The sequence below is a fragment of the Heliangelus exortis genome, chromosome 5, assembly GCF_036169615.1.
Source record: "Heliangelus exortis chromosome 5, bHelExo1.hap1, whole genome shotgun sequence".
Taxonomy (NCBI): domain Eukaryota; kingdom Metazoa; phylum Chordata; class Aves; order Apodiformes; family Trochilidae; genus Heliangelus; species Heliangelus exortis.
In genome coordinates, this window is record NC_092426.1 from 41,355,907 (window position 1) to 41,371,192 (window position 15,286).

Here is a 15,286-nt window from a genome sequence, read left to right on the forward strand (position 1 = left end):
ATAAACACTCCTTGTGCTGCTAAAATAAAAAGATAAAAAAATAAAATAAAATAGGGGACTACCACTCCCCAGCCAGGCAAAAGCAGGACCCACCAGAGCACAGCTGTTTTGTGAATGAAGGGGATATTCAGGGCCTTGAAAGAACATTTTCATCCCCTTCTTATGCAGCCAGGACATCTCCAAACAAAAGGGCAGAATGGTGCAGCAAAGTATGAGGCAGGCATGTAGAAATCATCTTGCCTGATGGTGGGAACAAGGACCAATGTTGACACAGGGAGAGGGAGCAACAGCAAGCGTAGAAAATTCTACTGCAGTCCTGCAGAGCAATCACACTGAAACAAGATTATGGATTCGTGACTCCCCAATTCAAGGTTAGACTACACTGAAGACAAAGCTTAAAGAGATCAAGCCTGCCTTCAGAGAGAAACACGCGTTTCCCACAGCAAAATAAGCTTTGGAGATGCCTCCCAGAGATAAAGCATGGAAGACTTTTATCTGTGTTGCTGGCAGCAAACAGCACCAGGCATCCTCCTTGCATTGCTTTAACCACCTGCACCATGAAGCTGTTAACAACTATTCTGCTTGTCCTCCAGGAGCCCCTACAAATTCATTTTATCTCAGCCATTTCCCTTTTTTCATTAAGGGGGAGTTTTTAGGCAACCTCCCCAAGTCCTGCAGATGCACTCAGGGATGTCCTGACCAAGGGAGAAGAACCCAAGCCACGAGCAATGTTGTTCTGCCTACAAATACACGGGTCCAGCTATACCTGCACTCTTCCTGCCAAAAAAACAAAGCTAACAAACAGATCTCAAGGAGGACAGCTCAGCTATGTTTCTGGTTCCCTGAGAGGTATCTAAATCGTTGTCAAAATGGCCACTGCAGAGCTTCATCCTTCCATCCTCCATCTCAGCTCCATCCTTCATCCCCATGGAAAAGCCACCCCTGTCCCTTGCCAGACTGAATAAAGACACAACCAAGGGTCTCATGGCAAGGCACCCAGCTGCAGAAGACATCAAGAATCCAGCAGGATCCTTCTGTGTCTTCTTGAAGCAGTTGAGAGGAACTTCACAGCACAGCCAACCTTAGCCCAGGTTTAAGGTACAACACAGAAATCACTGGAGACTTGAGATTCTTCTGCTACGAAACACTGAGGCTATATTAAGAATCTGACAGCTCCTGGGGAAAACAAAAGCTGGCAAGGGGAGAAAAGACTTTCCCTGCTTGGCATCAAGCAGTGCTTCATTTATTACAGATTTATATAAATCACTGGCATTTGACCAATACCAAGCTTCGAGATTATCTCCAGCCAACAAAAGTACTTTAGTCTGTGCCAGTTAAAAATATTCTACTTTTTGTCCTCAACTTGCTAGGAACAGCTATTTTTAGCAAAAGCCCAATCAACCTTATCAAAACCAAGCGTCAAAAATAGACTGGAGAAACACTGGAAGCAAGTGCTATTTTTAGCTGCTCTATCCCTGCCGTTCCCCACGAATTCTGACTGCACAGCCCATGCACGAGTGCTTGGTTATTCTGGGCAGATCCTCGTCGTGACCCTTTTTTTTTTTTTTCCTTTTTTTTTCCCCTTCCCTAAACACCTGAATGCAGAAAACACTGGATTGATTAAAGATTAATACAGCTGCAAACCGTGACAGCTGCCTCTCGTCTGAGTGCTGCTGGGGAGAAGGGGGGAGAAGATGGGATGACAGAGAGCTTGCATCAGTATTCCTCTTGGGGATCTATTACATGGGAAGAAAATTGCTATTTCAATTCCCTTTTGTTGCTAAAAATAGCAGCCCCAATTGATTCAAGCAAACAGGGCACCGGCTTAGCAGAGCCAAATTTAGAAGGCACTGAAGTCCCAAAGAGCCAACGCTAACGCAGGCGAACACATGCCAGCTCATATTTAACAAAGAACAAAGAAGATAAGCATGCCAGCTGCAAGTTAATAAGACAGCAGTAACTCCCTGCATTTTTATTCAATAAAACCAGAAAAATTGGAGAAGAAAAAAAAAACAACAAAAAAACAACTTCACTTCCAGCCTCAGCTGAACTTATTGCGATAGGAAGCTTTACCAGAAAGATCGCATGGACCTGAGCTGAAATCCTAGAAATTCTGGGTGGTTTCTCCATACAAAGGGGAGTTAACACTTAATAGTCAGGCTTTGAAAAGCCAGGCTAGAGAAAAAGGTTTAATTCCCAGAACCACAGACTTGCTTGGTAACAGCTTGTGTCTAGGAGCTAGGATTGTGGGTAGAAAAATATTCTATAAATATCACAGCACTGGCAAGCACCCATTTAATTCAGAACTACAGCAAGAAAGGGCTTTGGACAGTGTGCCCTCAAGATTTTCTTTGGACTCAGGAGCAAGAAATCCCAACAAGAAAACCCCAAAGAGTTCATGGAAGTCACAGGCAGTGGTTCTGTGGGAACAGTTCCAGCTGCCTCTATGTGAAGCATCAGTTCTAGGGTGGCTTTTTCCATCCTCCCACTCAAAGCTTTGCACCAACACTCTGGAAGTGCTGAGGTCCCTGAGGATTGGGAGGCTTCACAGAAGAACCTGGACAGGCTGGATCCATGGGATGAGCTCAGCTGGACTGATGTTCAACCAGGCCAAGTGTTGGGTCCTGCCCATGGGTCACACCGACCCCAGGGAATGCTCTAGCTTGGGGACCCCTCAGGACAAGGAGGACATTGAGGGGCTGGAGAATGTCCAGAGATGGGAAAAAACTCAGGAAGGGTCTGGAGAACATGGAGAAGGGGTTGGAGAACGTGGAGAAGGGGTTGGAGAACGTGGAGAAGGAAGGGGTTGGAGAACGTGGAGAAGGAAGGGGCTGGAGAACGTGGAGAAGGAAGGGGCTGGAGAACGTGGAAAAGGAAGGGGCTGGAGAACGTGGAGAAGGAAGGGGTTGGAGAACGTGGAGAAGGAAGGGGTTGGAGAACGTGGAAAAGGAAGGGGCTGGAGAACGTGGAAAAGGAAGGGGTTGGAGAACGTGGAGAAGGAAGGGGTTGGAGAACGTGGAGAAGGAAGGGGTTGGAGAACGTGGAGAAGGGGTTGGAGAACATGGAAAAGGAAGGGGCTGGAGGACGTGGAAAAGGAAGGGGCTGGAGAACGTGGAAAAGATGAAGAAGGGATGGAGGACTTCCGAGGAGGGGCTGAGGGACCTGGGAGTGTTGATCCTGGAGCAAAGGAGGCTGAGGGGAGACCTTCTGGCTCTTTGCAACCCCCTGAGAAGGTTGGAGCCAGGAGGTTTGGTCTCTGCTCCCAAGGAACAAGAGATGGGACAAGAGGAAAAGTTGCCCAGGGGAGGTTCAGATTGAAGCCTGAGGACAATTTCTTCACCAGAAGAGTTGGTGAAGCATTGGAGCAGGTTGCCCAGGGAGGTGGGGGAGTCACTGTCCCTGAGAGCATCCCAAACCCAGGCAGACTTGGTGCTTCAGGAGATGATTTAGTGGTTATGATGGTTGGACCTGATGGTCTTGAAGGTCCTTTCCAACTCTGATGATTCTTTGGTTCTAGGGTCTTATTCTCCAGTTAGTCCTGGGCTGCTGGGTTATGGATACAGGAATCTGGGGGGGACAGGGAATTTTGTCACCCTGGCTCCTGCATTCAGAAGCTCCCACCCTCCCCCTGCTCTACATTTCACCACTTTTTTCCAAGGCTTTGGATCTCGCCACCTCTGTGAAGGATAACAAGAAGTCCTTCTACAGATACATCAGTGGCAAAAGGAGGGGCAAGGAAAACATTCATTCTTTAATGGACATGGACGGGAATGTAATTCTCAAAGATGAGGAAAAGGCTGAGGTATTTAACACCTTCTTTGCCTCAGTTTTTAACAGTAAAATGGGCTATCCTGAGGACAGCTGGCTTCTGGAGCCTATAGGAGACAAGAATCTAAACACCCCCCCTGCAATCCAGAAGGAAACTGTCAGTGATCTACTGGGCTGCTTGGATCCCCACAAGTCTATGGGACCAGATGAACTCCATCCAAGGGTGATGAGAGAGCTGGCAGAAGAGCTCGCCAAGCCTCTCTCTATCATCTACCAGAAGTCCTGGCTCACTGGGGACATCCCAGATGACTGGAAGTTGGCCAATGTCACGCCAATCCACAAGAAGGGCCGGAAGGAAGACCCGGGAAACTACAGGCCCGTCAGCCTGACCTCAGTGCCTGGCAGGGTTATGGAGCAGATCATCCTGGGGGCAATCACGCAGCACCTGCAGGATGGACAAGGGATCAGACCCAGCCAGCATGGGTTTAGAAAGGGCAGGTCCTGTCTGACCAACCTGATCTCCTTTTATGATCAGGTGACCCGTCTGGTGGATGAGGGGAAGGCTGTGGATGTGGTCTATCTGGACTTCAGCAAGGCCTTTGACACCGTCTCCCACAGCATCCTCCTGAGAAAGCTGTCAGCCCACAGCTTGGACAAGCGTACTCTGCACTGGGTTAGGAACTGGCTGGAGGGCCGGGCCCAGAGAGTGGTGCTGAATGGGGCTGCATCCAGTTGGCGGCCGGTCACTAGTGGTGTCCCCCAGGGATCAGTGCTGGGCCCAGTCCTGTTCAATATCTTCATTGATGACTTGGATGAGGGGATTGAGTCCATCATCAGCAAGTTTGCTGATGACACCAAGCTGGGGAGAAGTGTTGATCAGCTGGAAGGCAGGAGGATTCTGCAGAGGGACCTGGACAGACTGGAGAGATGGGCTGATCCCAACGGGATGAGGTTCAACAAGGCCAAATGCTGGGTCCTGCACTTTGGCCACAACAACCCCATGGGGAGCTCCAGGCTGGGCACAGAGTGGCAGAAAGGGACCTGGGAGTCTGGATTGACAGGAAGATGAACATGAGCCAGCAGTGTGCCCAGGTGGCCAAGAAGGCCAATGGCATCCTGGGCTGGCTCAGGAACAGCGTGGCCAGCAGGTCCAGGGAAGGGATTCTGCCCCTGTGCTCAGCCCTGGGGAGGCCACAGCTTGAGTCCTGTGTCCAGTTCTGGGCCCCTCAGCTCAGGAAGGAGATTGAGGTGCTGGAGCAGGTCCAGAGAAGAGCAAGGAGGCTGTGAAGGGATCCAGCACAAGTCCTGTGAGGAAGGGCTGAGGGAGCTGGGGCTGTTCAGCCTGGAGAAGAGGAGGCTCAGGGGAGACCTCATCACTCTCTACAACTCCCTGAAAGGAGGATGGAGCCAGGCAGGGGTTGGTCTCTTTTCCCAGGCAACTCTCAGTAAGACAAGAGGGCATGGTCTTAAATTGTGCCGGGGGAAGTTCAGATTGGATATTAGAAAGAATTTTTTCATGGAAAGGGTGATCAGACATTGGAATGGGCTGCCTGGGGAGGTGGTGGACTCCTTGTCCCTGGAGATATTTAAAAAGCGACTCGATATGGCACTCAGTGCCATGGTCTGGTGACTGTGGCGGAAGTTGTTCAAGGGTTGGACTCGATGATTCTGAGGTCCCTTCCAACCCAGCCTATTCTATGATTCTATGATTCTATGATTCTATGATCCAAAAAGCATCAGGTGAAGCCAAGAGTGCCCTGAACATAATTTTAGCACTAGCAAGGGAGTTTTTGAGATCATCTGCTCAAGTTTTTAAGTTCAGCACGTGCAAAGCATCTGCAGCCTTGTGCTCCACAAGACAGCACCAGAACTTGGTGCCCAATATTAATGCTCAGCAAAACCAAACTCACTTTTGTTTGTCACTGGGACAAAATAGGTGACAGATGCTGCCAGCACCACCAGGCTGGGCAAGCACATCCAGGGAGGTCATTTAAATTACCATTTCTGGTCATTTCTGGTAATTTCTAGGAGAGGCTTAATCCAAGAGGAACATTCTGAGGATCAGAAAGCTTGGGAATGGCACCACGTGCGCCACTGGAAACATACACGGAGAAGCTGCTGTTGTGAGGAGGAACAGAGCAGCCTGGAAAGCTGGAAAAAGGCTCTACATAAATCACTAGAAGAAATTTGAGATTTTTTCTTTTTTTCCTTTTCACGGTTTAAAGCAGAAAAAATAAATTCAAGTCAGCACCATGGGATCAAAATAAGCAAAAAAACCACCACCTGCAAACAGAAGAGGGTAGCAAGTGGTCTTGGCAAGATATGGGCACATTTATTTCAAGTCAGAGCTCTACAAAGTGACAGAATAATAATGAACATAGAAAAAAGCAGAGATTGGAATAAAATACAGAGCTAGAACTTGTTTTAGTCAAAGGGAAACTATGCCTAACTTTTAAAAAGTGTGATCAGTTTAGACAAGAATAATGCTCCAGACCTAAGAGGCAAAAGAAAATAATTTCTATGATGACCCTAAGAAACTCTACCTGTGAATATCAATCAGAAGATACCTGGGAGCCTTTCCAGTCTTGGCTGGGGCCAATTTATATTTTCTTCACAATGGCAACCTGAGTTTTTCTGGTGGTTACACTACATCAGCTTATGAAGAGCAAGCAAAACCCTTTTAAACTCATATCCCCAAACAGGTGACTTAATTTTAGCTGTTTGTTGTTTTTTCCTCTCCTTTTTTCCCTTTTTTCTTTTTTTTCCTTTTTTCCTCCTTTTTTCCCTTTTTTCTTTTTTCCCTTTCTTTTTTTCCTTTTTTCTTTTTTCCTTTTTTCTTTTTCCCCCTTTTTTTCTTTTCTTCCTTTTTTTCCCTTTTTTCTTTTTTTCCCCCTTTTGTCTTTTTTCCCCCTTTTTTCTTTTTTCCCCTTTTTTCTTTTTTTTCCTTTTTTCTTTTTTTTTTTTTTCTTTTTGGACCAAACAAAAGCAGGAACTTTACCAGGATAAAAACCAAATTACTAATGACACTCCTCAGAGACTGACCTCACCACAAACCCTGCTCAGCACCGTTCCTAGTGACCACCATGGAAAAAAGGGGATAATTTATGACTTTGGCAGCCACCCTAACTACTGAAAAGGCTCCCAGCATCACACCACTAAGAATTTACAGATCCAGAGTATTAAAGCCATAACAGTGCCAGATCTTGCCTGCTGCCAGGGCAGCTCCAGATGGCAGGACACACACTTGAGAGCAACTTTGCTCAAGAGTTGAGAAGCTGATGACTGTGAGCAACAGGGGAAAGGTGGCCAGGGCCCAGTGGCTGAATAACAAATGGATTCTGAACTCCCAGTCTGAGGCAGCCAGCAACACAACTCAGGCAACCTGGCTGCACGCACTGACCTCCTCCCCACAGTGACAGAAAGCAATGGTACAGTAAGGCATTCAAGTGAGTACAGTGGAAACAAAAAAAGAAAAAAAAAGAAAAAAAGGGGAAATAAAGGAAAAAGGGGAAAAAAAAGGAAAAAGGGGAAAAAAAGGAAAAAGGGGAAAAAAAGGAAAAAGGGGAAAAAAAGGAAAAAGGGGAAAAAAAGGAAAAAGGGGAAAAAAAAGGAAAAGGGGGAAAAAAAAGGAAAAAGGGGAAAAAAAGGAAAAAGGGGAAAAAAAGGAAAAAGGGGAAAAAAAGGAAAAAGGGGAAAAAAAAGGAAAAAGGAAAGAGAAAAGGAAAAAAGAAAAAAGGAAAAAAAGAAAAAAGGAAAAAAGAAAGAGGATAAAAAGGAAAAAAAAGAAAAAAGGGAGGAAAAAAGAAAAAAGGAAAAAAAGAAAAAAGGAAAAAAAAGGAAAAAGGAAAAAAGGAAAAAGGAAGAAAAGGAAAAAGGAAAAAAAAGGAAAAAGGAAAAAAAGGAAAAAGGAAAAAAAAGGAAAAAGGAAAAAAAAAGGAAAAAGGAAAAAAAAAGGAAAAAGGAAAAAAAAGGGGAAAAAACGGGGAAAGGGAAAAAAAGGAAAAAGGGAAAAAAGGATAAAAAAGAAAAAAGGAAAAAAGGAAAAAAGAAATAAGGAAAAAAGAAAAAAGGAAAAAAGAAAAAAGGAAAAAAGAAAAAAGGAAAAAAGAAAAAAGGAAAAAAGAAAAAAGGAAAAAAGAAAAAAGGAAAAAAGAAAAAAGGAAAAAAAAAGGAAAAAAGAAAAAAGGAAAAAAAGGAAAAAAAAGAAAAAAGGGAGGAAAAAAGAAAAAAGGAAAAAAAGAAAAAAGGAAAAAAAGGAAAAAGGAAAAAAAAGGAAAAAGGAAAAAAAAGGAAAAAGGAAAAAAAAAGGAAAAAGGAAAAAAAAAGGAAAAGGAAAAAAAAGGAAAAAAAAAAGAAAAAAGGAAGGAAAAAAAGGAAAAAGGAAAAAAAAAAAAGAAAAAAGGAAAAAAGGTTTAAAGCAGGGCAGCCACTTGTCTGCATAGGACAAAAAAATTAAATGAATTTTAACCCTGAGAAAGGCAGAGTGTTACGTTACAGAAACACAACAGAGAAGGTGGAACTTTGATAAGCTACTTTATAATTATACACACTAATTGTGTGTAACTAGGGAGGTCACTAGTGAAGTCACACCACATGCTCAGTAAGTGACAATCCCATACACAGAAAGTTGACAATCCCACCTGAGAACCCTCCCCTTAGGAAGGCCTTGACCCACACTTCAAATATGGTCAAAATCCAACTCATTTTTTCCACTTAAAGCAGGATCTACATGGGTCCAAGCACACTGAACCTGCACTTCCAACCCAAAAAGTATCAGCAAGCAACCACCCTAATAATTTTAGTGCTCTGAGCTTTGTGACCATCCAACATTAGCTGTCAGTTTGGCCCTGCCCCAACCAACCATCCTGGGTATTCCTAGGGCTTCAAAAGTTTTTAAATTGATAAATAAATCAAAAGTAATCAAGCCAGGGTTGACTCAGACTTTTGAGTCCTGAGAAGAATATCTGCACCATTTTCACCTGTTTTTCAGTCCTCTCTGAGCACTTGAGATGCTCCATCACCCAGCATTTGGGTAAAACCTAAAGATGCAGCCAACCCCTGATGTGACCCAGACTCCTGGGCAGCTTCCCCTGGGGCCAAGCACTAACCCAGCTCCAGGGTTACACCTCTCACAAGCAACAAACTTTTCCCCAGGACCAGCAAAAGTAGAGAGGAGTCACTCAAAAATCAAGGCCATATGACTGCTACACCAAAATCCCATTTTTTGGGCTCAGAGGGAAAAGGAAGGGACCAGCAGCAGCACCAATTGCTCTGGTGACATCAGGTCCATGGCAAGTTCCCTGCCAGCCTAAGATGACACTCCAAGGACTCCAGGAATAAACCCTTAAGGAAGGCTCAGGCTGCCCACAAATAACTGCAGGAGGGAGGTTCAGAAGCTCAGAACCCTAAAAAGCAACTGGGACATGAGGCACCCCCAGCATGGAGAGGAACTGATGTTCCAGACGAATGCAGAGAGCTTCAGCCTCAGCATCCTCAAACTCCTCATGGATCAGCCCCACCTCAACATCCTGAGCCCATTCTATTTGCAGAAGTTAGCTGGCCTCTATAAATCTATTGGGGAGAAAAAAAAATAAAATAAAAAAGATCTTCAGTAGCTTCTCCAGGAAGTCCTTTTCTCCCCCAAACCATACATGAAAGTATTTCTAGGCAGCACTGCCACGTCAGGGTGTTCTGGGGGACACACACACACACAGAGGGCAGCTGAGGCAACCAGTCCAGCAGCAAAACCCTTTGGCACCTTCAGCTCCAGGCACCAGAACAGTTCCCCCACTGCAGACAATAAGCAGAGCTGCGTCAGCAGCCCAGGAGAGGAGATGAATGAACCATGTGATGCTAAAAATCTGTGAATTGGGAAAAAAAAATAAATTAAAAAAGCATGAATTAAAATCCGAATCCTCCATTCCCCCTTTTTCCTATTCCCCCCCCCAGAAATAAAATGTATACAGCAGGGCATAAAAGGAGAAGGAGAGGTGGAAAAAACGTGGTCTGGCACATGTATAAAAACTGATGGTCTGTCACCCAGACGCTGATGAATATTTTTTACAGGATAAAAATGGCAACCTAGAGTCTAAAAATAAAACGCTGTGCTGCAGACCTGTCTGGTTCAGCAACACCACTGGAATACAAACACTCTCCCTCCCTGGTACAGCTCGACTAAGATTTCAGAATAAGAGAAGGGCATAAAAAAAAAAAATCCACTGCTGAACATATTTTCAAGGGAAGGGATTTGGGGTTTGTGGGGTTTTTAAAGAAGAATTTAGATTAGCTTTATAGTTTGCTTCATTATATAATTGCAACTTTAAAAAAAAAAAAAATCACTCAAATTATAAGTGATTGATGAGAATAGCAGACTACCTCATGCTGCACAAAGCTTTTTTTTTTTTCTTCCCCAGACAATTACAATAAGAACATATTTATCAATGTCTTTAAACTGTAATTTCAGTAAGCTTAAAAATGTATTTTTAGAACCGTGCTGCAGCCAGAGCTGTGGACAGGGCTCTTTTCAAGCTCACCCCACCCTTACGGACAGAAAATAAAACCCCCTACATCATTCTGCCTGAAAATTTCAACTAAAAAGCTGCTTAACAGAAGCTAAAATGACTGAACATCATTCACAAGCAGCACTAATTTCTCAAGCCTATCCACACTGCAGACAGGCTGCCTTATGCAGTAAAGATGCTATTTTTGGCAAGTGATGCAATAGCTGCAAGGGCTCTCCCAGAACCTTTCAGAGCCCTACTAAAACATGCCACAAGATACCTCATAACCCTGCACTGTCACCTTCCCACTGTCCTAGCACATTACCCACAGAAGTCACCCCTTTGAAAGGGCTTCTCTTCCAAAATTCAGATTTTTTTTTTTTTTTTTTTTTTTTACACGTGAGAAGTGCATATTGACACCCATCAGCAAATACACCTGCCCTGCACTGTAGACGACAAGAAAGTTACACAACACTGCACAGGCATTTTCTGACCTCTTGGCTCTCTCTTGGAATAAGAACCAGCTTGGTTTCCCTGCTGAATTTCTCTTCGTGGGCTTTTCAAACCCCTAATTTCTTCCAAAGAAGAATTTCCTTTCTTGGAGATCTTTTTAACAAGTTGTGTGTAACTGGCAACTATTAAAGTCACATTTCTGGATAAGTGACTGTTTCAACAGCTAAAAATTCCAAAACTGAGAAGAGATCCAAAGATACTGACTAGAGGGTGGGGTTTTTCAATTATTTTTAAAATACAACAGGGATTTTTTCAGTCCTTTGGATATGTGGCTCCTTCAGGTTTTGCCATGTGGACCTCCATGTAACAGATTCAAGCTTAGTGTTAAGCTTTCCACTCACCACTTCTAAATTCAAATTCCACCTCCCCCCAAAATAGCAGAGGTATTCCTTAAATCAGAACTACCCAAAAAACTACTTTAAGGTGACTTCTGATCTCCAGGGGCCTATGAGGAAGGCAGATGGGTAAGGGACATAAATATATATATAGGTATGTATAAATATACTTGCTGTTTTGAATGTGTGGCCATGGAGACAACATATTAATAATCCCATATGGACAAAATATATTAATAAATCCACGAGGCTCATCTGCTGTCATGCTGAGTTCTATTCCTTTGGTTAACACATGTTCTTCCCTCCTATTTCAGACCATCTGCTTATCAGCCACAGCCAGCATTTAGGGCTCAGGAGGAACTCCTCAGCCTGGGTCATGGATGTGCAACAACTCACATCTGCCTAGGAGTTTTCTCAGGTTTTTATTTCCAAACCTTTGCTCCCTGACCTCTTCAAACTCTACATTCACACCCTGATTACACCACGGTCTTCGACTTTTAATTTTTTCTTAAGCAGCCAGAAAACAAAAAGCAACTCACATCTTCCTTTGCACAGCCAGGGTGGCACTAACTCAAGTTTTACACCTCGGAGCAGGTGTAAGGAAGGATCTGAGCAGAGCAAAAGCATTTGTTTTGTTTCAGAACATCCCCAAGATCTTCCCCAGGAGGTACCATCATGCCATGGACCACAGGAGGCAGGAGGAGAAAAGCTTGAGAGCTGTTTAGTATTTGTTGGGAGCTCTGAAGTTCTTCCTCCCCACCACCCACACTACGGGTTTACTTCCTCCCCTTCCAACACAGGTAGGATTTGTAACATCCTCAGGCTGTCTGGGGAAAAAAAGGAATCCAGCTGCAAAGCAGCAAGACTTGGAGAGATTTCATTCAGAAGCAATGTACAGAACAGGGAATTAAACTCTCTTAGAGATCCTGACTGCTCAGAAGTAGAACAGAAATTGAGGCAGGAAGACACCCAGTGATATTTTATTCATTTTGGCTAGGAGCAACATTAAAACAAGCTGTACACTGAGAAGTCAGCGTTTGCTCTAGGGACACAAGAGGTATGAAAATAAGGATTCTGCAGAACAGCTGAAGTGGCAACAGCCTCACACCCAAACCATGGAACCTGCTCACAGACACTTCCCCACCTGCAGCCCCGAAACATTAGGATGGGGAGCATCAGAGCTAGGACTTTACAAGGCCTTGTGAAGGTAGCAGGAGGATAAAAACTATATCAAAAGCAGGCTTTTAACATACACACAGCAGGAAGCAAGGGCACAGCCATGCATCTGCCTCAGCCCCGTGCCACAGGAGCAGTGACAAAGCAGGAGACTGGGCCAGTTCCCACAGCCAGTTCCTACTGGGTTTCCAGGGATGAAGGGAGAGCCCAGCAGCGAGCCAAGAGGGGTTAAAACACAGAGGTTAGAAACATGCAGTGATGTCCTGAGAGCCTGCAAGAGCTGCTCCCACCCACCCATCCCACCCCTCCTCACCTGAGGCTGCAGAACTATAGGGCTGCAGGACACTGACAACTTAAATAGGATCAGGTTCATCTGTTACAGCCTCATTACACCTGTGTGCAGCTTGTCCAGGGTAAATGGGGGCTGAATAACCACTGGAGGTTACTTAAATTAGGTAATAAAATTGAAGAGTTTGGAATACCAATTAGCCAAGATAGCTTTTTTAGGTAGTACACACAGTGAGAAGCAGTTATCATCTTGTTTAGAGATGTTAGGGGATCTCTCAGTAAAAGGTTATGCTTCTAGTTTCCTTCAAATGGAAAGATCAAAGATTTCAGGTCACCCAAATCTTCAGTTCCCAAGCACAAAAGAGAGGTGAACTAGACCCTTTAAGCTGATTCTGCCCAAGACACAAACCAACACCAAATAGGACCCTTCCTCACTGGTTTCAAATTAAATATCTGTACAATCTGGCTTGAACTAACTGCTAAAGTAGCACTTCTGGGGAGAAAATACCCCTCAGGGTGTCCCCTCTTCCAGGTTCAAGCATGACCGTGTACACTCCAAGATCTACAAGCTGGGGGTGAGCATGTTTATGCTATGCTAGGAACAATTCTAAACCTTTTATAACATTTAAACAAGACCATTATTTCTGCTAAAAGCAGAGTCCTCTCAGTTGCACTGGAAATTATCTCTGACAATGCATGGGAAGCTAAGATGGCTTTAGGAGTTTTTAGTATTTTTAGTATATTTAGTAGATAACGTGCTGTTAAAAAGATGCAAAGACAAGCCCAGATAAAAGCTGATGTAGTTGGCAAGTCTGCTGCTGAGATGTTACAACGGCAACACCTAAAAATGTAGAGAAGTAGCACAAAAAGAATTTAAATCTCTAGTCTTTGGGAAGCTCCCTATTTAAGATGAGGTGCAACCTATTCAAATACCTGAAAAAAAAAAAAATAAAGTCCACAGGTATTATCTTCAAAAGATACCCTGTACAACAAGTGTGAGGTACTCTGAAATATTTTGTTTAATGTCTGAGGTTTACATTCCAGCCTATGCACTGGAAACTGATGCCCAGGCAGCCATCTGATTATTTTGCTTTTGTGCACTGCGGTTCTGGAGCTGAAGCTTAAACAAACTCAAACCACACCTTTCGAAAAAGTCTTTTTCTTCTCCCGCATGGTCAGGGAGACGACTTCAGGTGCTCAGCAGCACCCTCTAGCCCACAGACTTCGAGAAAAAGCAGAGAACAGACCAAGCTCTTCAATTGAGCAAAAACTACCATTCATAAAATGAGGGTCGCTTGGAGCTGAAAGGCAACGATGCAGTGAAAGAAACAGATCGGATCTGAAGACTACTCTGCATTTTTTTGGCCCTAAAACACATATATATATAGATATAGATATGTGTATATATATATATATATGTACACACATCACTAAAAGGAGAATATTTGGTAATTATGAGGTCCTTCCCATCGCACACTCTTAATTACATTAGTTTTAATTGAATCTTCCTATCCACCGGGAGGGGGGAGGAAGCGTGAATGATGTTAATACGGCCGAGTTAATCAATCTGGAAGGTTACAGCTGCCCCAGGAGAAATGCCCTCCAGAAATCCCCACCAAGCTTTAGGGAGACTCCTCCGTTCCGGCTCTTTAGAAAACCCTCGGCTCTTTGATTCGCATCGGCACCGTTTTACAATCGTTTGCATTTAAAAAAAAAAAAAAAAAAAAAGACTGAAAGAAAAGCTCGGGCGAACACCGCCTTTCCCCTTCCCATCGCTAAATAAAGCAACAGCTGCTGATGCCTTCTAGATTTCGCTCCGAGCCATCGCAAACTCGCGGTGTGGAAAACTCCCCGGACTTCCCTATGGAAAGGGAGCTCGCTCGCATCCAGCATCCCTGAATATTTCAGCTTCCATTGAGTCGATGATGCGCGGAGGAAGCCGGGGCACGGCCAGGGCTGCGTTTCCTTTCGGTGGCCGCACGTGGCACAGCCGCTGTCCCCTCGGGCCACCGCATGTCCCACCCACACCCCCCCACACACACCCCCTCCGACCCCGCTCCCTCCCGTCCAGGCACGGTGCGGGATGAGGAGAGAGCGGGAGGTGCTTGGCTGCCTCCCGCTGCGGGGTCACAAGGGAGGAGGATGGGGGAGACGAGGATGGGGGAGACGAGGATGGGGGAGACGAGGATGGGGGAGACGAGGATGGGGGAGACGAGGATGGGGGAGACGAGGATGGGGGAGACGAGGATGGGGGAGACGAGGATGGGGGAGACGAGGATGGGGGAGACGAGGATGGGGGAGACGGACAAGGGGCCAAGAGGAGAGGGGAAAAGAGGCGAAGGGGGGAAGAGGAGAACCCCGCCGCCGCTTGGCTGACGGACGGGGCGGGCCCGAGGGCATCCCGCATCCCGCACCCCGGGAGGAACGGGAACCCGGGCGGGGGAAGGCAATAGCACCCCGACCGGACTAAAAGGAGGCTCGGCACCTCCCGGCAGGGTCTGCGAACCTGCCCCAGCGCTGGCCCCGGGCGTTTCGTAAGCGGGAGCGGAGGGAGCGTTATGTCACCGGTTAGGTAACGGGCGCGGAACTCGCCGCAGTGACGGCACCGCCACCACCACTCCTCCTCCTCCCGCCCGAGGTGAGGCGGCGTTAACCCTTGTCGGAGGCGGCTTTCCCTGGGGAGCGGATCCCTCGGGAGCGATCCGG

General features: G+C 45.6%; 1 protein-coding gene and 1 long non-coding RNA gene across 2 annotated transcripts in view; one reads left to right on the plus strand and one right to left on the minus strand.

Moving 5' to 3' along the window:
• The window catches only part of HSD17B12 (hydroxysteroid 17-beta dehydrogenase 12), an 85,270-nt gene that overhangs the window by 57,726 nt on the left and 12,258 nt on the right, over positions 1-15,286 (minus strand). The window lies entirely within an intron of this gene.
• Positions 11,024-13,921, plus strand: LOC139796643 (uncharacterized). The gene is made up of 3 exons (XR_011726079.1): positions 11,024-11,534; positions 11,770-11,916; positions 13,760-13,921. It is a non-coding gene; the product is annotated as an uncharacterized lncRNA (long non-coding RNA).